The sequence below is a fragment of the Taudactylus pleione genome, unplaced genomic scaffold (assembly GCF_031769625.1).
Source record: "Taudactylus pleione unplaced genomic scaffold, aTauple2 ptg000447l, whole genome shotgun sequence".
NCBI classification, from domain to species: domain Eukaryota; kingdom Metazoa; phylum Chordata; class Amphibia; order Anura; family Myobatrachidae; genus Taudactylus; species Taudactylus pleione.
Genome location: NW_028284849.1, coordinates 4383037 through 4407764, shown reverse-complemented (window position 1 = coordinate 4407764; position 24728 = coordinate 4383037). Strand labels below are relative to the sequence as shown.

The following is a 24728-nucleotide window of genomic DNA, read 5'->3' as shown; positions in this document are numbered from 1 at the left end:
TTAAAAGATCTGCAGGTGGTCTGTAAACCATGAAATGTTAGGGATCCCTGCAGACTGAGGGCCTGATTCAGAGGCGGTCGCACGGAGCGATTTGTTGTAGCGAGCGATGTTTTTTTCAACTGCGCATGCGTGTACATGGCAGTACGCGTGCGCAAGCCTGTCTTCCCGACCGCAATCCTCTTGCTCGCTAGTCACTACGAGGTCGTAGCTGTGATTGACATTTCGTGCCGTTTGTGGGTGGTTACAGGGGAAGGTGCTTGTGAACGGGGGTGTGGTGGGGCATTTTAAGGGCGTGCATATATTACTGAGCGAGTCGTCACACACGTCATCTCGTTGCAATAACGACGCTACTGCTCGCAGAGCTAAGGGTAGCCCAGGGTCTACCTTAAGCATTGCGAGTGCTGGCGATGGTTACTGCCTCAACCGATGTTTGTAGGCAATTAACAATGTAACAGGTGTTAATAGTGCTGACGTAGGTTGCCGCCTGCGACAGGCTCTGAATTAGGACGTAGAGATAGGGGTGCGCTTTCATTGTTGTGGGTGTTTCCGCGCTTACGATGTGCGTTGCGACTGAGCGCTCATTTTGCATATTCTCGATCACTTTGGGTGCGACCTATCGCTCCCGAGCGACCGTTTCTGAATGAGGCCCTGAGTTTGGCCAGCACGGGCTTATGTTATGGGCTTGCAGTCTCCTAGGTAACCATGATCCTCCAGAGTGGTGGATTAATACACAAAGACTAGAGATGTAACGAGTGTTGCTGACCAGCAGTATTGTATCACCTTCAGGTTTTTGCTCATTACTTGTAATTAACTGTTTTCCAATCAATGAAACCTGTTTACAATAACACAGTTTTATTTGTTTTATAACTAGTCTCGCCTGAGATGTACGGATATAGAAACTGGCAGCTTTTCCATCTGTGCCCTCATTGATTGGCGAGACCTCTAACAACGTATAGGTTGTGTCAGCGGAGCGGTAGAGTTGCACTAATTATCATCTTAACGATTCGGCTACATGTCCCAGAAAACTTTTTACTGTGATGTGAGAAGCTCATTGGAGGCACCTGTTTGTTAATCTCATAAGAAGAGACTGACCGATCACTCAAGCCCGAAATTACTTTACTTTTGCCATAATATCTCTAAATAAAACGCACAGATAATTTGAATGTAGGTGGGTGCGTAGAACTCGTGTCGGTAGTCAGTCCAGTGCTGTTTTCTGACCTCTAAAGGGCATGTTATCAAATATCAAAGAGTTACAATCTCAATCCTACAAAGACCTTCAAAGCTGTTAAATTTTAACTAAATTTACCGTTCGCCAATCCCAGTATCCAGAGTTTTGTGTTGAGCGAAGCAGCTCTAAGTTATATACTGTACGTTGGTCTGGGTTACTATAAAATGCTCTGTCCAAGAGTCATGATATCAGATTTCCATACATTGACTGCTAGATAAATCACTCATCGTATGCTCTAATAGACATAGATTATTATATACCAGAGCTATGTACGTGATCATGATGCTGTTACCTGATTGGTTGTGGAGAGTTACAGAACATGGGCGCTAATTGCTTCGCGTATTGTGTGTTAATTACACCCGCAGCCTCCAGGACAGATGCGTCCCCTGCCTTCCTTGTCCATAGACTGTGTTACACCATTTTTATGCTAATCAGCCCGCACACGTACGATCGGCATCTGTGTGGCTGCGTTCATGTAGATCCATGGACAGAAATGATTTACATTCTCTGCAACACATATTTGCTCCAAACAAATATATTCTGCCATCTTTTCCTACAGAGGAACAGCTCCGTGTACTGGATGAGTTAACTGTATACTGCAATTTTTATTTTTTTTCGTCGTTGTAATCTGCTCTTTAGGGATGACTGTATCTGGGCTCAGGAGGAAGAGGTAAGTACTATGATGAGCTAGGCCCAGAAGTATGACGATCAGAGCTGATTAGTTCTATAATTGGGGCGTTGTTCCTCGCTTACAGCAAAAGAATGTTGTGTGCGCAATTTCCATACCGCACCCTGTGCTAATCACAAAACGTGCTGTACCGTGAACCTGTCCACATGATAAATCCTGGACCAGCAACTCCGTTCCAGGTCGCAGTGTCAAGCCTTATTGCACATACCCTGCCTTATTGCACATACCCTGCCTTATTGCACATACCCTACCTTATTGCACATACCCTACCTTATTGCACATACCCTGCCTTATTGCACATACCCTGCCTTATTGCACATACCATGCCTTATTGCACATACCATGCCTTATTGCACATACCATACCTTATTGCACATACCAATTCTTATTGCACATACCATATCTTATTGCACATACCCTGCCTTATTGCACATACCCTACCTTATTGCACATACCATGCCTTATTGCACATACCATACCTTATTGCACATACCATACCTTATTGCACATACCCTGCCTTATTGCACATACCATGCCTTATTGCACATACCATACCTTATTGCACATACCCTGCCTTATTGCACATACCCTGCCTTATTGCACATACCCTGCCTTATTGCACATACCCTGCCTTATTGCACATAAGGAAGTATTAGGGGCAGATTCATTTATGCGCAGGACGGGTCCCAGTGGCTTCCACGAAGGACGTTTCTGCTCGCACCCTAAAGAGCTGCAAACAGAATCTTCCTACCGTAACTGGCAGATAAACGGCCAACGCGTGCTGCTGACGGCTGGTGGTGAATTGAATCTGATGATTAGTTAGAAATATAAATGAATCCATAAATATGTGAAAAACATACTGTAGATTTAAAAATATACGTACAATGGTATATAAAATAAAAATGTGTATATAAAAGACATGGGTATATAAAACCGATATAAAGTTAATTGTGTACAATTATGTGTAAAAATAAAACTATATAATATACATATATTAAATATAAATGGTTATTTATACTATCTAGTACAGTATTATATACTTAGCCGCATCTGGTGCCATGTCTAATATGCTGGGCCATATCTGGTGTTGGATAGACCATGCTGGGCCATATCTGGTGTTGGATAGAATATGCCGATATCTGGTGTTGGATAGAATATGCCGGGCCATATCTTTTGTTGGATAGAATATGCCTATATCTGGTGTTGGATGGAATATGCTGGGCCATATCTGGTGTTGGATGGAATATGCTGGGCCATATCTGGTGTTGGATAGAACATGCCAATATCTGGTGTTGGATGGAATATGCCGATATCTGGTGTTGGATAGAATATGTCGATATCTGGTGTTGGATAGAATATGCCGGACCATATCTGGTGTTGGATAGAATATGCTGGGCCACATCTGGTGTTGGATAGAATATGCTGGGCCACATCTGGTGTTGGATAGAATATGCCGGGCCACATCTGGTGTTGGATAGAATAGGCCGGGCCACATCTGGTGTTGGATAGAATATGCCGGGCCACATCTGGTGTTGGATAGAATAGGCCGGACCATATCTGGTGTTGGATAGAATATGCTGGGCCACATCTGGTGTTGGATAGAATATGCTGGGCCACATCTGGTGTTGGATAGAATATGCTGGGCCACATCTGGTGTTGGATAGAATATGCCGGGCCACATCTGGTGTTGGATAGAATATGCCGGGCCACATCTGGTGTTGGATAGAATAGGCCGGGCCACATCTGGTGTTGGATAGAATAGGCCGGGCCACATCTGGTGTTTGGTAGAATAGGCCGGGCCACATCTGGTGTTTGGTAGAATAGGCCGGGCCACATCTGGTGTTTGGTAGAATAGGCCGGGCCACATCTGGTGTTTGGTAGAATAGGCCGGGCCACATCTGGTGTTTGGTAGAATAGGCCGGGCCACATCTGGTGTTTGGTAGAATAGGCCGGGCCACATCTGGTGTTTGGTAGAATAGGCCGGGCCACATCTGGTGTTTGGTAGAATAGGCCGGGCCACATCTGGTGTTTGGTAGAATAGGCCGGGCCACATCTGGTGTTTGGTAGAATAGGCCGGGCCACATCTGGTGTTTGGTAGAATAGGCCGGGCCACATCTGATGCCACATCTGATTTGTGAAGATGATCACTCCGTACCACTGAGTCGTAAATTAGCATTGACCACACTAATATAATATCTGCACCCATGATGTTCCAGTAAAATGGCTCCTAAAGCATTACGGAATGATCAGAGCCGTCACTCCCGTATATATGCGCTTAGGGCTGTATAATACATGATGGAGGCTGGTTCATATGACCATCTCGCCTTCCCCCAGTGCTCTGCTAGGCCATTGCCTGTGCTCTGCTGGTATAGTGAGTGTTTTATGCTCCGCTCCTGACTATCCTGCTCCCTGTTATTCTCCACCGACTTCCTGATGAAATTGGCTTCCTGCGCCGCAGGTTGAATTTGCGCTCTTAGGTCCTGGCGTAAGCGCTTTAACTCCCTGTTCTCCGTCATGAATTGGGCTCTTCCCTTGGACTTGATTTTGAAAACCGATTAAGCCGAGATGCGCTGGTCCCTTAAACGCACCCTGATGGTGATCTCTTACATACGGAGGTCTCATATTGCAGCCTGGTTAGCCGTATATATAGGGCGTCCAGCGGTTTTTATATATATGACAATGCTGAGATGATGTGCGATTCATGAATGCGTGAAAGCCTTTGCTATGCCTCCCAGCTGTCTCTAGATCACAGCCATTCTGTATGCGTGTAACTTTATAATATGCTGACCGTCCTGGCTGTAAATTACAAATGCACTTTGCAAACTTTTCAATAACGGTGAATATTAATATCCTTCCCATTACCCTCTGCGATGTGATGGAGCCGTGCGCCGCGCCCCACATCAGCAATCGCATCAGTCCCAGCTACATTTGTATACGTTCCATTAATTCTTTAAAAGTGCATTTAGCAGCTTAAAAAGAGCCATCCCTGCCAAGTTTACTGTAATGCAGCGCATGAGTGATTTGTAATTCACAGAGGCAGTACCAGGAACGGATTGCAGTCCACCTTGTACAGCTGAATGAAAAGGGGGGGGTGAAGGTGATTTTAAATTTCATCTCTTCCCAGCAGCTGTAAGCAGCTGCTGATTGGCACAGAGGACGGTCCCCTGTATATCGGGTCAGGTAAACTACGGCAGAGCGGACGGCTGTGGACATGCAGAGTCCGGACACTTACGGTAAGAGCCTGTCGGTTACTTTTAGCCATGTCTGTAAATGATCTGTTGTGTTGTGTCCATACCTGAAGCCCTTACACACACACAGAGCATTCATGCTGCACCGCAGAGAGATGTCTATTTATGGTGAGCAAGACCTGCTGTAGTATCTGGTGCTGTCTCTACATGAGTTCACTCCAGCTGTTACTGACACACAAACCTCATTATCCTCCCCACACCCAAGCCAATTATACTGTATTCCAATACTGCTTCATTATTTGCAGTAATCCTACAGTTCACTTAATATCTGTAATATTGGTTCCAATCTATGATGCATTATAGGTGGTAAATCCATATTATAGAGCATTGTATAAGGTATGTTCCCCTCTGCGGTCATCTCCACCTGACTGTCCCGTGTTCTGTATTATCCAGCGTGGGATCTAAGGTGTAAGAGGAAATGTAACGTGTAATTCTAATTCCGTTACATGATGCACAAATGAGTGTCCTGCTGATCCATGTTACCTCGCGATCTCGCAGAACTATTCGGAGCTGACTGAGGACATATAGTTGGGCGGACAGACTGATTTTAGCAAGTGACGCGATTCTGATACCAGTCATACACGAAGATGTTTAAAAGTGAATTATTTTTGTGTTATCCTCCCTTTAATGCCCTTTGCCCATTAGGTAAACGTATATTGAAACGACAAATAAACACATGAAACCGAAATGAATGTTCTTTATTGCACAACCTCCCATCCCCCTCCCCAGCAATGCAGAGACAACCAGTGGTTTGAGGTTTGTAGACTTTGTTATAACTTTATTTTTGCCCGAATTAGTGTTTTCTTTCTGTCCCTGTAGTTCTGTGTCTCTGTTGATCACCCGGATAAGTGCATGAGTTCTGTGCAGAGTTTGCCCAGACACCTCTCTGTAATACTGGGGCTCTAGAGGTCCCTCCTGCCAGTAAGTGAGTTACAGAGTGCGACAAACTCCACCGGCTGCTACATCCTGCTCTGTGCATCATATATGAGAAGCCAGATGTCACTGTGCCAGACCCCTCACTCAGTTTCCTTGTCACCGCAGATGCGCTGGGACAACCGAGGCGAGCTTTCTGACTCGGCCGAAGTGTGAAGACAGAATGACAGGATGGGGCTCCATCTCTCTTGTCTGAAAGGTAAGAACATCCTGTGTGCACTAACGGGGTGGTAGGTACTAATCATTGTATGTGCCCGCTTTATGTTTGCGTTCCGCAGCAGTGTCTTTCAGTATCATTTTGTTGACTGTATAAAAGCCTTGGGGGGGTCCTTCCACACCTTTTCCTGCCACTTAAAGCAATGTCCCAACCCCCCATGTGCCCCATGTTTACCTGATGCGCTTCTGTGTTCTAGGAGCAGCTCACGCAGTTAGGACGTCATCACCACAGCTCATTGCAATGGTATCAGGGCCGGGGAGAACCCAGCATGTTTGGGGACATCATTGGGATTTTCCTGGGAGCTTAAGTCTCTACAATTAGAAATTAGGGTGATACAGGGAATTATACGTTCAGCTCTTATATTGGAGAAGTCCATCTGGGCTGTCGGTGATAGCGGAGCAGTGATAGTAGGCGGGGGACCTGCTAAAGTAATATTTGGGAGGTCCAAAAGAGATGGGAGGGTTCCTTTAGGGCCGCTGTGTGTGTGTGCACGCGTGCGCGCTGTATGTATGACTGTTCTGGTTGTGTAGCTGTACTGAACTTCACCCGTCTGTACTAAACTTGGCCACAAGATCTCCGCAGATTAAAGCCAATAACTTTGCACCTGGAACAAACCATGCTGCACTACAAGGGGGACAAAATACATTTACCATTTTGCATGCAGGGTAAATACTGGCTGCTTTTGCATGTAGCCTACATATACTGAGCGGCTTTATTCTTACACTGCAATTTAGATTTGAGTGTGTACACGCCCCTCCCAAATCTATGGGGTTTATTTCATACTTCCAGTACCTGCCCTCCTGGAACCTGCAGGAGACTGTCAGTTTTTCAAGTAGTCCCCCGGGCTCCTGGAAGAGTGGGTACTTCCTAGTGACGTGACCAGGATGGGGGCGGATAATAATACCTAGAATCGCGGTCCGTGAGGTAAAGGCGGGGTTTAGTGAAGCAATTCTATGCTAATCACGTTGTTTTTGCACTCAAATATGTGCGATTTGCGGCATTTTGCAGCAAGAGAATGGGGCCTAATAACGCACCTAGTCCGCCCCCATTCCCTTCACCGACCACCTGCATCTCCTCTCCGGGCTCCTCCTGGAGATTAGGAAAGTAGGCAAGTATGGCTTATTTACTAAGCGTTGGGTTCTAAAATTTATGCCTGAAATTTAACGTGTAATTGTTTTACTAGTAACACACGACTAGCAAAACACGGCAAGTAACACACGACTAGCAAAACACGGCTTGCAAAACATGGGAAGTAACACGAATAGCAAAACACATCAAGTAACACACGACTAGCAAAACATGCCAAGTAACACATGTCTAGCAAAACACGGCAAGTAACACACGACTAGCAAAACACGGCAAGTAACACACGACTAGCAAAACACGGCTTGCAAAACATGGGAAGTAACACGAATAGCAAAACACATCAAGTAACATACGACTAGCAAAACATGGCAAGTAACACACGATTAGCAAAACACAGCAAGTAACATACGACAAGTAACACACGACTAGCAAAACATGGCAAGTAACACACGACTAGCAAAACATGGCAAGTAACACACGACTAGCAAAACATGGCAAGTAACACACGACTAGCAAAACATGGCAAGTAACACACGACTAGCAAAACATGACAAGTAACACACGACTAGCAAAACATGGCAAGTAACACACGACTAGCAAAACATGGCAAGTAACACACGACTAGCAAAACATGGCAAGTAACACACGACTAGCAAAACATGACAAGTAACACACGACTAGCAAAACATGGCAAGTAACACACGACTAGCAAAACATGGCAAGTAACACACGACTAGCAAAACATGACAAGTAACACACGACTAGCAAAACATGACAAGTAACACACGACTAGCAAAACATGGCAAGTAACACATGATTAGCAAAACACGCCAAGTAACAAACGACTAGCAAAACACGTCTAGTAAAATCATTACCCTTTTAAATGTTCTAGAATGTGCCGCTCAGTAAATAAACCCCTCAGTCTCTCTGTATATCCCCCACCCGCAGTGCAGCATGGGGTCACCAAGGCGCAAAGTAAATTTTTTTCTGCCTGCTCCCAACTAAGAATCAGACCCTCTATCTCTAAGGGTTATTTACCAAGTGCAAATGCTCCTAATTTTGTGCAAGTGCCACGCAGAAGATTTACAATAGCCGTTTAGTGATGTGGTCTCTATATTATAGGTAGGCACACAGGTCCTCATTCAGAGCCGCTCGCAAAATGCGAGCGCTCGCTCTGAATGAAGGCGGCCGCATCTAAAAATGATCCGGCCTCCTGACCGCTCACTAGGCTGTGGGTTACCACCCACAGCCTTAACGAGTGACCAGGATGATGGTCGCGATGGTCAAGATCATCACGACCATCGGGGCTTGCAACGAGACCTATGTGGTAGGGTCTCGTCTGCCGCAAGCCCCAGAGAGATTTCAGCTCTAATAGAGCCGGAAGCTCTCCCACTGACATCACTGGTGATGTCAGTGAGGCCGCCCACAAACGGCAAGCCTTCGCTTGGGAACGCCTCCTTTTGTGAAACCACCCCACCCGCCACGCCTACAAAACGAGGCGAGCTGTCGATCAACATCGAATTTCTCTCTCGTTCCGGGGCTTGCGCACGCGAAGTGCGGCCGCTGCGCGTGCGCACAGCCAAACATCGACTCGCTTGCGAGCGGGTCTGAATGAGACCCACATTCTTTCCTACTGACGGACTTTATTACTTTACCTCCTCCAATACCCTATACACAGAGAGAGATACATAGTGCACTTAGGCGGACGTGCAAATATAGGCAAGGTAGTAAATGTTTCTCCCACGTAGAATCCCCTTCCACTAATACCGAAGTGCATCCCATGTGATGTGTTATATACGTTTCCCAATATTATGCCTTTTTATTATTCCTTATGTATATGGCGCCACAAGGGGTCTGCCGCGTCTAACATGACGCATGGAAAGATACCGTACTTCTTACCCCCCACCAGGGCACCTAACACTTGGTGCTTACGCTCTGTTGCTTATCTGGGTGTTGTGGTTACTAATGTAGCAATGTATATTATCCATGTCCTGGTCCTGTATTGTTCTGTAAATACTGGTCACCTATGTGTCTATGTACTGTGTAAGGCGCTGCGGAACACTTGTGGCGTCATATAAATTAATAATAATGATAAAGTTCAAAATAATGTAGAACATAGAAGGATACAAGCCACACAGACACTACTGTATATCCTCACATATATGCCCACACAGGGGTCAGTGCCTGCTAGCAGAGGGGAGAAGATGGTATAAGTGAGGGGAGGAGGGCCCTGCTTGTGAGAGCTTCCAATCCATAGAGAAATTATACCTGTAAATGTCACTATGGGCTGTCTTGATAAATCCACATATTGGAGGGTAGAGAAATGATTGTATCTCCCTGTATTGTCCGGGATCGGCATAGAGGTAATATAGGTCAGACGATGCCTCCTACAAACAAGGTTGTTTGTGACGGTGTCAGGGTATGTTGGTCCTGTAACTGGTTCAGCCTGAATGTTGATACTATGGCCCGTATTCAATTTGAGGCGAAAAGTTCGGATCCGCGATACTTTTTCGCCGATGACGTCATTTTCGCCTGTTTGGATTTTACTCCGTATTCAATTTGAAAGACTTTCCGCCTAGGCAGAAAGTCAATGCAATGTAATAGGCGTTAAAGTATCGCCTAGGAATGGGAAGCGGAAAAAAGTGCAGAATTGGGGTTTTGGGGTGCAATGTTGCGGGAATCCCCGTGCAGCCTTCAGACAGTCCCCAAAGATAAATTGTGTAAAAAAAAAACAAAAAAAACCACTTAAGGACACCCCAAAAAATGACTTTGAAAAAGGGGTAAAAAAAAATAAAAAAAAATGTTGGGGTGCAATGTTGCGGGAATCCCCGTGCAGCCTTCAGACAGGCCCCCAAAGGTAATCTGTGTAAAAAAAAAAACAAAAAAAACCACTTAAGGACACCCCAAAAAATGACTTTGAAAAAGGGGTAAAAAAAAATAAAAAAAAATGTTGGGGGGCAAAGTTAAAAACTAGCGAACTTGACTCTGGGGGGGTCCCCAAGTATGCCCCAGGTGTTTTTTTATTACAGGTGTTTGCGGCAGGTGGATTTTTCAGGATTTTTTTCAAATTAACTTTAGCAACTTTTAAATATGCTGACCCCCATTTTCAAGTACCCCAAATTTGCTGGGATAAGTTATTTTTTGCAAAAAAACCTCCTGAATACTATTCTGCATCAGGTATAGTAAAACGCTATTTAGCAGCCCATTTTAAAACCCCAAATACCTTCAGCAAGCCAAACCGGGGGGTACCATAGCTAACCCCCATGTCAGAGCATCTTTTGGGGGGTGTCAGGCTGATTTCCCCAAATCTGACAGTACTTTCCGCTTGTTACAGTTTCGCCGGGTTCCGTTTTCGCCTACTTTCAAATTGAATATGGGGTAAAGCGGGCACGCGAGCGATACTTTTCCGCCTGCAAAACAGGCGAAAAGTCCGGGATGCGAAAAAGTATCGCGGCTCGGCTGAAATTGAATACTCCTCTATGTCTGTCTCCAGGCTCCTCCACACTAACCGGCTAATAAGATCTCCCCTACAATGGCGCCATAAGATGAGAAAAGTAGGAGTCCGTTTAAATAGATTTAAGTGGTTGTTGGGTTTAAACGGCCAAAATGTTTCCTTATTATCGGTCTTGTGTTTTAGAGCATCGGGGCGGCCGTAAATTATTGCACATGGGCTGGCGGCAGGACCATAAGTCACTGAGAGCTGTCGCCTTCTCCGTTACCCCCCCCCCCCCCCCCCCGACTTTCTATTCATTGTTACTGGGGCGAGAGGTACGGTCTCTAGTGATGTGGAACTCTCATTCCAAATATTATGAATTTTTGGTTTATACATCTCTGGAAAAGTGTTTATCGTGGTTTCATATTTTCCATTCAACTTCCTGTGACAAGAGAGGGACCCCGGCCGTGTATGAGCGCGGCTGTATTAGTTTATGTGGTGCGGCGGCTGTCACAACGTGTCTGTCTTTCCTTTTATTGTGTCTTTTTATATTCAGCTAAATGTCACTTTATTACTATTATTATTCTTGCACAGTGTTTTTTATACAATTTGTTTTACGAGTCTAATCTGAGACCGAGAGCGCAATCTCGATGTAGTAATCCCAGATCTATGCACTAAACAGAAGCCACCTGAGTGCACAGCGCTGTGTAATATGTCGCGGCGCTGTACAAGTGTAGGGGAATTATTCCTGGCAGCTGACACCGGTGACCATCTTTGTATAAATCATTGTTACTGTGTAGCGCCGACCACTTCCTGTAGCTGCATAATCTGTATTTCCTGTGCAGCGACAGCTTATATGGTGAAAGCTAACGACGTGTCTGATTATCGCTCTGCAGAATATATATCCTATTTCTAACTAAGGCCCCTCCTACAGAGCAGGAACTGAATCCGGGAGTACGTTGCGCAGAAGTAACTGAAAATGAATGCGCATATTCGCCCAGATATAGCGCTGTATGCATCTCCAGATGAGCCCGCCTCTCTGTGTGTCGCACGTGCGTCTGGTTTTGCTGCAAATCATCATGATAAATGAGCACTTGTAACCACTGTATAACTAGTGCGTCAGCCGCTTAATGCTCAGTCCGTAATAAGGTACCGAGTCGTACTGCCCAGGCGACCACCTTCTTCCTCTGTCATTAGAATAAGCAGAAGCCGTCGCGCATTTTATCAACCAAGATAATGTAAATTAAAGTCTCAGGTCATTCACAAAAGGGCAAAACCGGCAGAAACGCGCTTATAGGTCGGGTTTGGCGGCATCACGGGAACACCGATGTTGCGGTTTTGGGAACTACACATTGTAAAGCGCACAGAATATGCTTGCGCTATATAATTTAATGTTACTAAATGAATAATAAATATATCTGCGCCCAGTTTTCAGGATTTCAGGTCCATATTGAAATGCAGCTGGTGGAACGAGGGAAACCATTTCCTTCAAAGTCCAACCTACAACTAACCACGTACCAGACCCCCATAATACCAGCTTTTCCCCGTGGTGCAGGCTGTAACTGGCGCCTTAAGTTTGACATCACATCGGGGGGGACATTGGGTCTGTATTACTGTTTACTAGTTATTTTTTGAATTTAATAATATATTCATTTGCTATAGCAGAGGTTCTCAAACGCAGTCCTCAAGGTTCCCCAACAGTTCATGGTTTTTAGAGACGATGCAATTGATGGATAAGCGCTAATGATCAATTCTAGAGTTAATGTGTGAAATTAATAATGTAATGTTTGGGGGAGAGAGAGAAAAATATATAAATAAAAACTGAAAATTAAAATAACTAAAAAATAAATAAATTAATAAATGATACAAATATTAAAATCGAGTAAATAAATCAAAGTAAAAACAGAGATAAGAATAAAATAACAATAAAATTGAAATAAAATGGTAAAATATTATAAAAACGCAAATGAAATAAAAATAAGAATAAGAACACTGTGTAAAAAAGGCAATTTAAAACACTATTGCTGATAGTACCTGAAAAGGAAAAGTTAATTACGGAAATACAATATTTAATGTATATAGCTCTCTTTGAGTAATGTTGGAGGAGTCCTGGTGGAGCCAGCCGTATGGAGATGTATAACCTAACTGTCCCCAGTGGCGGGCTGGGCCGGGGGGCAGGGTGCCATGTGCCCCCCGGGCCGCAGCGTCATGCGGGCCGCGGGCCGGTGCAGTATGTGTCACTGTGACACAGACTGCACCGCGTGTGTAGCGCTGACCGGACGGAGTTCGGTCAGCGCTACACAAGTGACAAACACACAGCCTCCGGCTCCGGCAGCTGTGTGTTTGTTGTAAGCAGCAGCCAATGAGAGTCTGTCAGACTCTCTTTAGCTGCTGCTGCGCCCACTGCAGGAGCCGCTCCATCTTCCGGCTCCCGCAGTGGGCAATGGGAGAGACATCATGATGTCATATGACATCTCTCCCATAATGCAGAGCGGCCCGGCCCGGGAGGACAGACGGAGGAGCAGATGGCGGCGGATTCAGGTAAGTGTTTTTTTTTTATTTTCTTTTTTATATTATGTGTGTCTACTGGGGAGGGGGGGGTCTGGCACTACTGGGGGCACTATATAGGGGGGGACTACTACTACTGGGGGCATTACAAGGGGGAGGGGACTACTACAACTGGGGACTACTACTACTGAGGGGACTATAAGGGGACTACTACAACTACTGGGGGCACTACAAGTGGGGGACTACTACTACTGGGGGCACTACAATGGGGGTGGGGGACTACTACTACTGGGGGCACTATAAGGGGGAGGGGACTACTACTACTGGGGACTACTACTACTGGGGGCACTATAAGGGGACTACTGCCACTACTACTACTACTGGGGGCACACAAGGGAGGTGGGGGACTACTACTGGGGACACTACAAGGGGGGGACTACTACTACTGGGGACACTACAAGGGGGGACTACTACTACTGGGGACACTACAAGGGGGGACTACTACTGGGGACACTACAAGGGGGGGGACTACTACTACTGGGGGCACTACAAGGGGGAGGGGACTACTACTACTGGGGACTACTACTACTGGGGGCACTACAAGGGGGAGGGGACTACTACTACTGGGGGCACTACAAGGAGGAGGGGACTACTACTACTGGGGGCACTATAAGGGGACTACTGCTACTACTACTACCGGGGGCACACAAGGGGGGTGGGGGACTACTACTACTGGGGACACTACAAGGGGGGGACTACTACTACTGGGGACACTACAAGGGGGGGGGGACTACTACTACTGGGGACACTACAAGGAGGGGCTACTACTAATGGGGGCACTACAAAGGGGGGGGACTACTACTACTGGGGGCACTACTGGAGGCCTGCATAAGGGTGTTCTCTCCTGTGGCACATGGGGGCACTGCATATGGGCACTACGACAGGGGGCTGCCCTAATCTTTATTTTTACCTTACATTAATCCCATATGTACCCGCCTCCTCCCTGGAACACTTGAGGGGGGGGAAGGCGCCGTAGCACGCATATTCGTCGGACACCCTGGCTACACGCTACTCCTCTGCCAGGGCCGCCTGCATGCATTTGCCCCCCAGGCTAAAAGTTGCCAGCCAGCCCCTGACTGTCCCTACCTTACCGCTGTAGAAATCTTCTGCGCAGCAGGTTGGGGAGCGGTGTCTGGCCACCCTCTCATGCCTTTCTCTGCGCCGCGTCTCCGGCGTGCTTGGAGCGGGCTGGGACTCAGCAGGCGTAAGCGGCTGTGGATGAGATGTCTCTCCAGGTTCTCCTTTCTGCCTCCAACGTGTTTCGTACGGTGAACGCACTGTTTCGAGGATGGCTTGCTTGTGGAAGTTTGCGAAGGCTCCCAAACAGCTCAGGTGTTATCCATGGCTGAGCACAGGTAGTTAAATCAAATTGACAGAGGAACTAATTAAGTCACCTGTGCTCAACCAAGAATATGTCGAAAGGCCCCCATTCATCAGAGATTGCACGATTGCTGCAATCAATCGATTGTGTATAAAAATCTTTCCCTTTTTCAATTGATTGTGGCAATTCTGCAATCGATTGAAAAGGGGAAAGATTTTTATACACAATCGATTGCAAATTGCACGATTGCTGCAATCAGTCTCTGATGTATGGGGGCCTTAAAGCTGCACACACACAACGATTTTATGAACGATTTTCTGTCAGCTTTTTTAAAGTGTAATGAACGATTTTTTTGAACTACAAACGATTTTTGCAGATTCCCTTAATGAATATCGTTCAGTTGGTCAGTCTGACTGAACTACAAACGTGAACGCGCATGAACGATAATCGTTCATCGTTTTAACTCAGAAAGTGAACAATTTTTTGAACGGTATCGTTGTCGACAGTCGTTCAAAAAATTGTTGTGTGTGTGTAGATGCACCTTAAAACCTGAACTGTTGGGGACCACGTTTGGGAATCTCTGGACTATAGAATAATTCCTTTTATTTTGGGGGCGGGGGGAGATCTCCTAATGATCTATACCCTGGACCCGCTAAGATGGCGAGATGGGGGTGAATTCTTTCTTCTCCACAGCAGAGAAGCTGATACCCGGTGTTTCAGTAGTCGCCAGTTATTGTAGCGCAGTCTCCTGTCTCACAGTAATCCGATGTAATGTAATTGTCGCCCAGCATTACAGCTGGATATCGCTATATGCGCTTTCAATGTTATTAATGGAGGATTTGCTGCACAAGGTAATCCCCGGGGTTTATTTGTACAACAGTAACACATCTGATATATAGCAGATGGGAGAATACTTTATACTGTACAATAATCCATATACAAGAGAATATAGTGATGTGTGACACTAGTCCCTGCTGCACCCAGAAAGCTGTGCCCCCTCTCCAGCCAGTGTCATGCTCTATAGATACATTTCATGGGGCACTGGCGGGCAGAGGCTGCCTTGCTGGGGCATAACTAGGACACAGCAACTGCACCCACTATAGTACCACCTTTTGCTGCCACGTAAGCGGCATCGCTGGACACTAGCCAAATTTCAGGACAGGCCCAGTGGTTCCGTTTGGGGCTTTCATTGCACATGAGCTGGCTCCCGCCTGTTCCCAGATCATCGGGAGGGTGGTCCTGCCCCTTCCTCTGCCCCCTTTGTTGAACCCGTTTGTGTACTTCCTGTCCATTACTCGGTTGGTCCCTTTTAGCGCCATCCGCAGGATATAGAAAATAATACAGATTTATTAAATCGAAGTTTTGGGATTTCACCTTTTACATATGAGTTCTCCCGATTGGCGTACTAAGCGCCTGATGCACAGATGGACGGATTTACACAGCGGCACACAAGCGTCTGTACAAATCCGTCCATCTCAGGTGCTAGTGCAGGAGGAGGTGTCAGAGACCTCATTGTTACATCTGCGATCCCAGCACTGCGACCGTTGTCTCAGGCCGGGATCACCATCCGAACCATCGTGACCGATGATTGCTCCTTTGGTCAGACTGCAGGAGCTGAAGCTTCCCGCAGCCTGGTCATGCAAGAGGCCAGGAATCTGCATCCGCTGACGCAGACCCTGACCTCGTCCCTCACGGGAAATGGAGGCAGCACGGTGACAAGGCATGTCCCCCCCAAACACCGCAATATGTCATTCATGCTGCAGCTTTGGTTGGGGGGGTCTGCGAGCAAGGACCCTAAACATCGGAGATGTGCTTTTATCCTCGGATGAACGTACATCTCAAAATCCAGACCCTACTGTTCGTATACAAATGATGCTGGAATGGCCTATATGCTGGATCCATACATGTGATTTTAGCGTGTTTGTACAGTAACGGCATCCACGCAGCGTCTCAGCGATTACACTGGGGTCTAGCAGATTTATCAGCTGCAGCCCGCAAATCACATTCCTGCCCTGCATATAGAATACAAGGATATATCTACATAACCGTTATCATTCTAGCACAGCCTCAGGGCCGGTTCTCCCGTTACGCATGGTGCGCAGCTGCGTAAGGCGCCACATAGTGAAGGGCGCCTCAGCTGCATACCATGCGGGCCGCGGGCAGACTGTGTCTCTGTGACACAGCTGCACCGCGTGTGTAGCGCTGACCAGACGGAGTTCGGTCAGCGCTAAACAGCACAAACACACAGGCGCCGGAGCCGGCAGCTGTGTGTTGCTTTAGCAGCTGATAAGAGTCAGACAGACTCATCGGCTGCTGCTCCCACTGCCAGAGCCGGACATCTTCCAGCTCCCGCAGTGGGTAATGGGAGTGACGTTACTCCCATAATGCAAAGCGGCGGACGGAGGAGCTGGTATCGGCGGCGGGACCAGGAGCGGGCTTCGGGTAAGTGTTTTTTTTTAAATTTTCATTACGTCTCTACTGCGGGGGGCGGGGGAAGGTGGAATACTACTGGGGGCACTACAAGGGGGGATTATTAGGGGGGGAATACTACAGGGGGGCGCTACAAGGGGGGAATACTACTGGGGACACTACATGGGCTAATACTACTGGGGGCACTACAGGGGGTAATACTACAGGGGGTAATACTGGGGGCACTACAGGGGGGGGAATACTACTGGGGGCACTACAAGGGGGGGATTACTACTTGGGGCACTATATAAAGGGCACTGCATAGTGGGTACCACTACTGGGGGCACTGCATAGGGGGGGGGAGTACTACTGGGGCACTATATAACGGGAATACTACTGGGGACACTACAGGGGGTAATACTACTGGGGGCACTACAGGGGGTAATACTACTGGGGGCACTACAGGGGGTAATACTACTGGGGGCACTACAGGGGGTAATACTGGGGACACTACAGGGGGGGAATACTACTGGGGGCACTACAAGGGGGGGATTACTACTGGGGGCACTACAAGGGGGGAGGAATACTACTGGGGGCACTATATAAAGGGCACTGCATAGTGGGTACCACTACTGGGGGCACTGCATAGGGGGGGGGAGTACTACTGGGGCACTATATAATGGGAATACTACTGGGGGCACAAGGGGCACTGCACAGGGGGGACCACTACTGGGGGCACTGTAAAAGGGGCACTGCAAAGGGGGTACCACTACTGGGGGCACTGCATAGGGGGACTACTACTGGGGGCACTATATAAGGGGAATACTACTGGGGGCACAAGGGGCACTGCACAGGGGGGACCACTACCGGTGGCACTGTAAAAGGGGCACTGCATAGGGGGGCGCCAAAAAATATACTTGCTTACCAAAAAAGTTGGGCTAGGGCCGGTCCTGCACAGCCTGCATCATTGCTGAGGGTGATCCTGCTCCGTTACCTATCAGAGCTGAAGCTGAGTCTGGCTCCTCCCCCTAATTAGTATACTAGAACCATTGACATTAGAGGCCTGCTACTAAATGAGCATCAGTGACGTAGAGGCTGAGGAGTTGTATACTCAGTGGTCATGTTACTCTTTTATCTCATGATATATCCGGGCTCAAGATAAAAAGCTGTTTATTTTCAAAGGATTAATTGGGTAACAAAATTATCAATAAGCGCTGTTTGTTTGTGTGGTATAGTAATTAGTGGTAATATAATAGTTAAGTTGATGTATAAAACAAGTAAAAATAAATATAAAATTGTGATATAAAATATACTAAAAATGAGAAATGATAAAAATGTATTTCTGATGGTACCTGGGGAATAAAGGGGAGGGGGGTTATTAGTGCATTTTAATATCCGTTTTGTTTATAGCTCTTTTGAGTGAAAAAATTAGAGTCCCGGGTGCCAGCTGAGATCTTATTTAACTGTTCCTACCTTACCGTTGCTTGATCTTCTGAGTAGCAGGCTGGGAAGTAACTTGCAGACTTCCCCCATAGATGCCTCTGTGTGCCACTTCTCCGGCGTGCCTGGCCGGGCGGCCGATGATGATGTCACCGGAGTGGGCTGGTAGTCAGCGGGAGTTAGCGGTAAAGAGGCTTGGTGAAATTTGGATCAACTCATTGTCCTTTCCTCTTAAGTTTAAACTAACCTATCCATAAATGTTATATTACTGTGTCACCCCTGTCTGTCTGCCCCTTCCCCTTAGAATGTAAGCTCTTACGAGCAGGGCCCTCTTCCCTCATGTGCTTCTCCATCACATGATTATACTTTAATATATAACAGTACCCCACCCTTGGTTGCCGACACCATGCTGCTTATCTAAGTGTTATGAAGCAATGTATTAATCATGTATCTGTCCTGCATTGTTTGTACTGTTAATTTCTGTTTTCTTGTGTGCTCGTTTGTTTATGTACTGTGTAAGGCGCTGCGGAACCCTTGTGGCGCAATATAAATAAAGGATAATAATAATAATAATAATAAAGTGCGGCTTTGAGATGAATGAAACTCTGCTGTTGCAGCACTTATTCAAGGGAGACTTTTGTTGTGATGGTTTGTCCTTTAAATAGGATGGAAAAACCTTATTGTCCATTTAGGAAGAAACCGGAAGTGTTGAAAACAGTCGGATCCACATGTATCCTGGATCTTCTTTTTTTTTTTTAGGAAAAAATTCATTAAAAGTAATAAAACAAAACAAAACAAAAAAAAAATAGGTGCCAGCAGAATAAGTGAAAATAAGATAAAAATATGAATGATAAAAATTTAAAAAGTGTAAGTGAATGTCTTATGTGATGTAAAACAGTTATAAAAAGTGGGTGATTTTTACTTATATTGATGGAACCTATTTTTATTTGTTTAATTTTATTACTTTCAATTAATTTTTTCATAAAATAAATAAATAAATGTATATCATGATACATATGGATCCCGCTGTTTTCTAACAATTCCGTTTTTGTTTCCTAAATGGACAATAACAATTTTCATCCTAGTTAAAAGGCAAACCATCACAACAAAAGCCATCCTTGAAAAAGTGCTGCAACAGCACGAAACGCTTTGGTAGCATGGAGGAGAACCCAGAGTTTCATTCATCTACCAGCCGGCTTCGGTGACGTCAACATCGGCTGCCCGGCCAGGCACAGCGGAGATGTGGCACACACAGAGGCATCTACGGGGGAAGTCTGCAAGTCACTCCCCAGCCTGCTACTCAGAAGATCAAGCAGCGGTAAGGTAGGGACAGTTGGATAACAGCTCAGCTGGCACCCGGGACTCTATTTATTTCACTCAAAAGAGCTATAAACAAAACTAATATTAAAATGCACTATTATCCCCCCCCCTCCCCCTTTCTTCCCCAGGTACCATCAGAAACCAGTTTTTTCTTGTATCATTTCTTGTTTTTATTATATTTTGTGTCACAATTTTATATTTATTTGGCCATGTTACTCTATTGCATAAGAAGTGGCCTCAGCCTATGAAAGGTGACCTCTGTTGTTTGGCCACAACCTTAACTCATCATAACTCTTCCTTATGTCTCCAGGGCTGCAGATTTGCAACAGGAGTGAAGAGACCCCCGGCAAATTATCCAATGGTGCCCAGAGTGTCCCTGACATAATAGTCACACCCCCCACCCCGACTGGGACTATGAAGTCTAGAACTGCGGCCCAATAGCGCCGGACGGGATCTTCTGAAAACAACTGCTGCTGCCGGCCGCGATAATCTGCGCATGAATGTACGCTCTGCTCTAACATGGACAAAATGCCAATGGAAACAACACTACTTTTTACTTTTGTAAAGATTTTCCTCCACACTAAACTAATAGGATATAAATAGGAAGGTTATGTACATATTAAAGGATGCAATGTTATTAATATGAGTTCTGAGCCTTTAATGTATCACAGATAAGTGACTGGTTATTTTATGTCAATTACAATAAGAATCTTACTCTGACAATTTATAGAGCCAGTGACCTGACTGAGAATGCAGCTAATACATTTACTAGGAACCAGTGACATCACTGAGAATGCAACCTATCCAGTCACTAGGAACCAGTGACATCACTGAGAATGCAGCCTATCAAGTCACTAGGAGCCAGTGACATTACTGATAATGCAGCCTATCCAGTCACTAGGAACCAGTGACATCACTGAGAATGCAGCCTATCCATACACTAGGAACCAGTGACATCACTGAGAATGCAGCCTATCCATTAACTAGGGACCAGTGACATCACTGAGAATGTAGCCTATCCATACACTAGGAACCAGTGACATCACTTGGAATACAGCCTATCCATTAACTAGGAACCAGTGACATCACTGAGAATGCAGCCTATCCAGTCACTAGGAACCAGTAACATCACTGAGAATGCAGCCTATCCAGTCACTGGGAACCAGTGACATCACTGAGAATGCAGCCTATCCAGTCACTAGGAACCAGTGACATCACTGAGAATGCAGCCTATCCAGTCACTAGGAACCAGTGACATCACTGAGAATGCAGCCTATCCAGTCACTAGGAACCAGTGACATCACTGAGAATGCAGCCTATCCAGTCACTAGGAACCAGTGACATCACTGAGAATGCAGCCTATCCAGTCACTAGGAACCAGTGACATCACTGAGAATGCAGCCTATCCAGTCACTAGGAACCAGTGACATCACTGAGAATGCAGCCTATCCAGTCACTAGGAACCAGTGACATCACTGAGAATGCAGCCTATCCAGTCACTAGGAACCAGTAACATCACTGAGAATGCAGCCTATCCAGTCACGAGGAACCAGTTACATCACTGAAAGTGCAGCCTATCCATTAACCACTTGTTTTCATCTATAATCTACCTGATAAACATTTTCCCACATCCCTGTTGCCTCCTCAGGGCATTGATGTTATGGTGTGTTGCTGTAAGTGGACAAAAATCCACCAATAGCAAAAAACGTGAGAGCTCCAGTTGCAGAAATAACACAATAAATAAAAACAATAATCTTCATCAAATGTGTTGAAACTTAGCACTGTAACAGCCCTGGTGCGTGCGCTTAATGATCTTCTGATGGGAAGAGACAGAGGTGACTGTTCAGTCTTAATCCTTCTGGATCTCTCAGCAGGATTTGATACTGTGGACCACGGGATTCTAATTGAGCTCCTGAAAAATATCTGTGGACTGGATGGCACAGTCCTGCTCCCCTCACTGGCTGCCTGTAACATGGTGAATCTGTTTCAAGATTGGCTCACTGACCAACATAACCAGGGCACAAGGTCCCGGGCGTGGTGTCTGATTCCTTATTGCCCCGCTCGCTTACTGTGATCTGTAGATGGATTATTAGTAGTGCCTAAGTTCTCCCTTAATTCATCTGGGGGTCGAGCTTTTAGCTTTGCAGCTCTGACTCTGGAACTCGCTTCCTCACACAGTTCGAGAGGCCTCCAATCTAGAAACCTTCAACTCAAGACTGACCTGTTTACTCACGTATTTATTATTATTATCCTTTTATATGGAGGCACACGGGATCCGCAGTGCCTTACACAGTACATAAACGCAAACGGTATGAACAGATAACACAGGAACATACATGACATACATTACACAACATCGGCCCTGATTCAGAGCTGGACACTCTGACAGAGCGCTCGCTCTGAATCAGGGCCTTCCCTCCTACTGTTTGGAGCGGCCTCCTGGCCGCTTGTATAGCTGTGGGTGACCACCCACAGCTATAGCGAGCGGCCAAAATGATGGTCGCGATGGTCAAGACCATCGCGACCATTGGGCTTGCGTCGAGACCCTTGCGGTAGGGTCACGCTGCTGCAAGCCCTGGAGTGCTTTTGGCTCTATCAGAGCCAAAAGCACTCCCACTGACATCACTAGTGATGTCAGTGGGGCCGGCCCCAGGCGGTAGGCGTTCCCATGGGAACGCCTCCGTCTGGGCAGCCACCCCCACCAAAGGGGGCGTGCTGTCAATCACCATCGACAGCACGCCCCCTTTGGTGCGAGACCCATAACGACGGCTTGGCTGTCGTTATTCGGGTCTCGCGCATGCGCACGATGGAGCCGCCTCCGTCGTGTGCATGCGCACTTGGGCAACATCGACCCGCTTGCGAGCGCGTCTGAATTAGGCCCATTGTGTATAAGCATTGCTACACCAGCATTCATTGTACTCTAATAGGCAGGAGGGTGGCAGAAGCCAAAGGTTGGGTGGCGTTGTAGGCAACGGGGAGGATATGGTGGTAGAAGGAAAAGCATATCAGGAAAGAGGGCCCTGCTCGTGTGACTTTACAGTGTATAGGAGGGGGCAGACAGACAGGGGTTTCACTATTGTCCCTTTTGGTTCCTAAAAAAAATAGAACCCAAATGCTTAGTTCTCTTTCTGTTGAGCTTATTTGGGGGGGGGGGGTTATAAGCATCGCATGCGCAGTGTGGTACATACCACATCTTATTTGGTACAGACCGTGATTTACTTCCCTGGTATGTACTAAGTCACAAAGAACAACTCTCCCAATAAGAGCTGTCCTTCGTGATACCCCCGAATAGAGGGACCTGGGTTTACCACTCTGGCGTTCTGCACGCGCACCGCTGGGGGAGATCTGATTGGATCCCTCTCAGGGGGCGTCCCGGTAAGAAGCACATAGGCTTCTGTTGGGTAACGCCATCTGAAGATGGCGTTACCCACTGGGACGTAGTGTTTAGAACTTATGGGAAATACGGTAAACCCCCTAAAAACTGCATTTTCGGGGTTTTTAACGCATTGTGTTTTAGTACATACCGCCCTTTGTAACGTAAGTTGTAGGGTTTTTTTTAAATTTAAAGTTCTTTGAGCCCTATATGGAGAAAAATGCTATATATATTTTATTTAATAAATAACATTATTCTTGCCCTGTGATGGTTTGAAACCAATCATTAGTCAATGGGAATTAATAAGTGTTTGCTACATAAAATGTTAATTTGGACCCTGTACAGCCCCATTCTGACACAACTTCTGTTCCCAACTGGAGATCATCCTGCTGTAAGATATTCCTCTCCCCCACGTGTAGGTAAGCAGGGCGCTCCCCGGATTTTCTGCCTGTTTGCCTTGAATCAGTTACATCTTCAAAGTTCTGTAGCCTGATGTGAGGTTGGGAATAGCTGCCCCAGATAATGAGAGTGCGGCAGAAACACACTGCATAGGAAAATCTGTAATCAAGATAAAGACATTAGTATGTCATTGACGAAATCACAGCTCAGATGCCGCCGCGTGAACGGAAGCTACCATCATCAGTGCAATTATCTCTGTACAAAGCGGATTGCAGGATCCTTTTGTACAATCAAGGCTGCCCAGGGGTGCAATAGTCTCTCACATTAACTGCTACAGCTAAATATTCCAATGATGTGCCATAGGGGCCCAACTGGCACCAGATCATCACACTAATACCTTTGCGTAAATGTACCTGTTACATTTGCAGACCAAGATAGCCCGACAAAGATATAAGAAATGCCACGATGCAGGGCTGCAATCGGAAATTTCCGATCACCATCGGAAATTTCCGATCGCCCACCATCGATGTTCTGCGATCCGTCGTCGGATCGCAGACATTTGACATGTTAAAATGTCTGTGTTTTGACAATTGCAATAATTTTTTGATCGCAATCGTCAAATTGCTGAATCCAACATGTTGAATATCTGCGATCATCCGATGCCGGGTTGCAGCATCACGGGATCGCGGCAATCCATCTCTGATGTGTGGGGCCCCATTAGAGACATCCATGGCTGAGCACAGGTGATGTAATTAGTACCTCAGTCAATTTAATTTAACCACCTGTGCTCAATCATGGAAAGCTCTAACACCTGAACTGTTGGGGAGCCTTGAGGACCGCGTTTAGGAACCTCTGGCGCATGTAATAGTGATTACGTACGCAGTACAACTGCGATGGTATGCTAATCCATTGTGATCACAATGCCCTCGCAGCACTACACAAGGACGCCCACTTTACTTAGCACACATCCGTAATGTTTAGCAAGACTGCGAAACCATCGGTACAATCGAGGACCATCGCAAGCCTCACGTACATTTGCACAAACTCTGACCGTACTCAGGAATT

General features: G+C 46.4%; 1 long non-coding RNA gene across 1 annotated transcript; it reads left to right on the top strand.

Annotated features, from left to right (window-relative positions):
- Positions 1 to 254: 254 nt before the first annotated feature.
- On the top strand, positions 255 to 20532 carry LOC148505609 (uncharacterized). Its single transcript, XR_015869876.1, has 2 exons — positions 255 to 6296; positions 20202 to 20532. It is a non-coding gene; the product is annotated as an uncharacterized LOC148505609 (long non-coding RNA).
- Positions 20533 to 24728: the final 4196 nt, after the last annotated feature.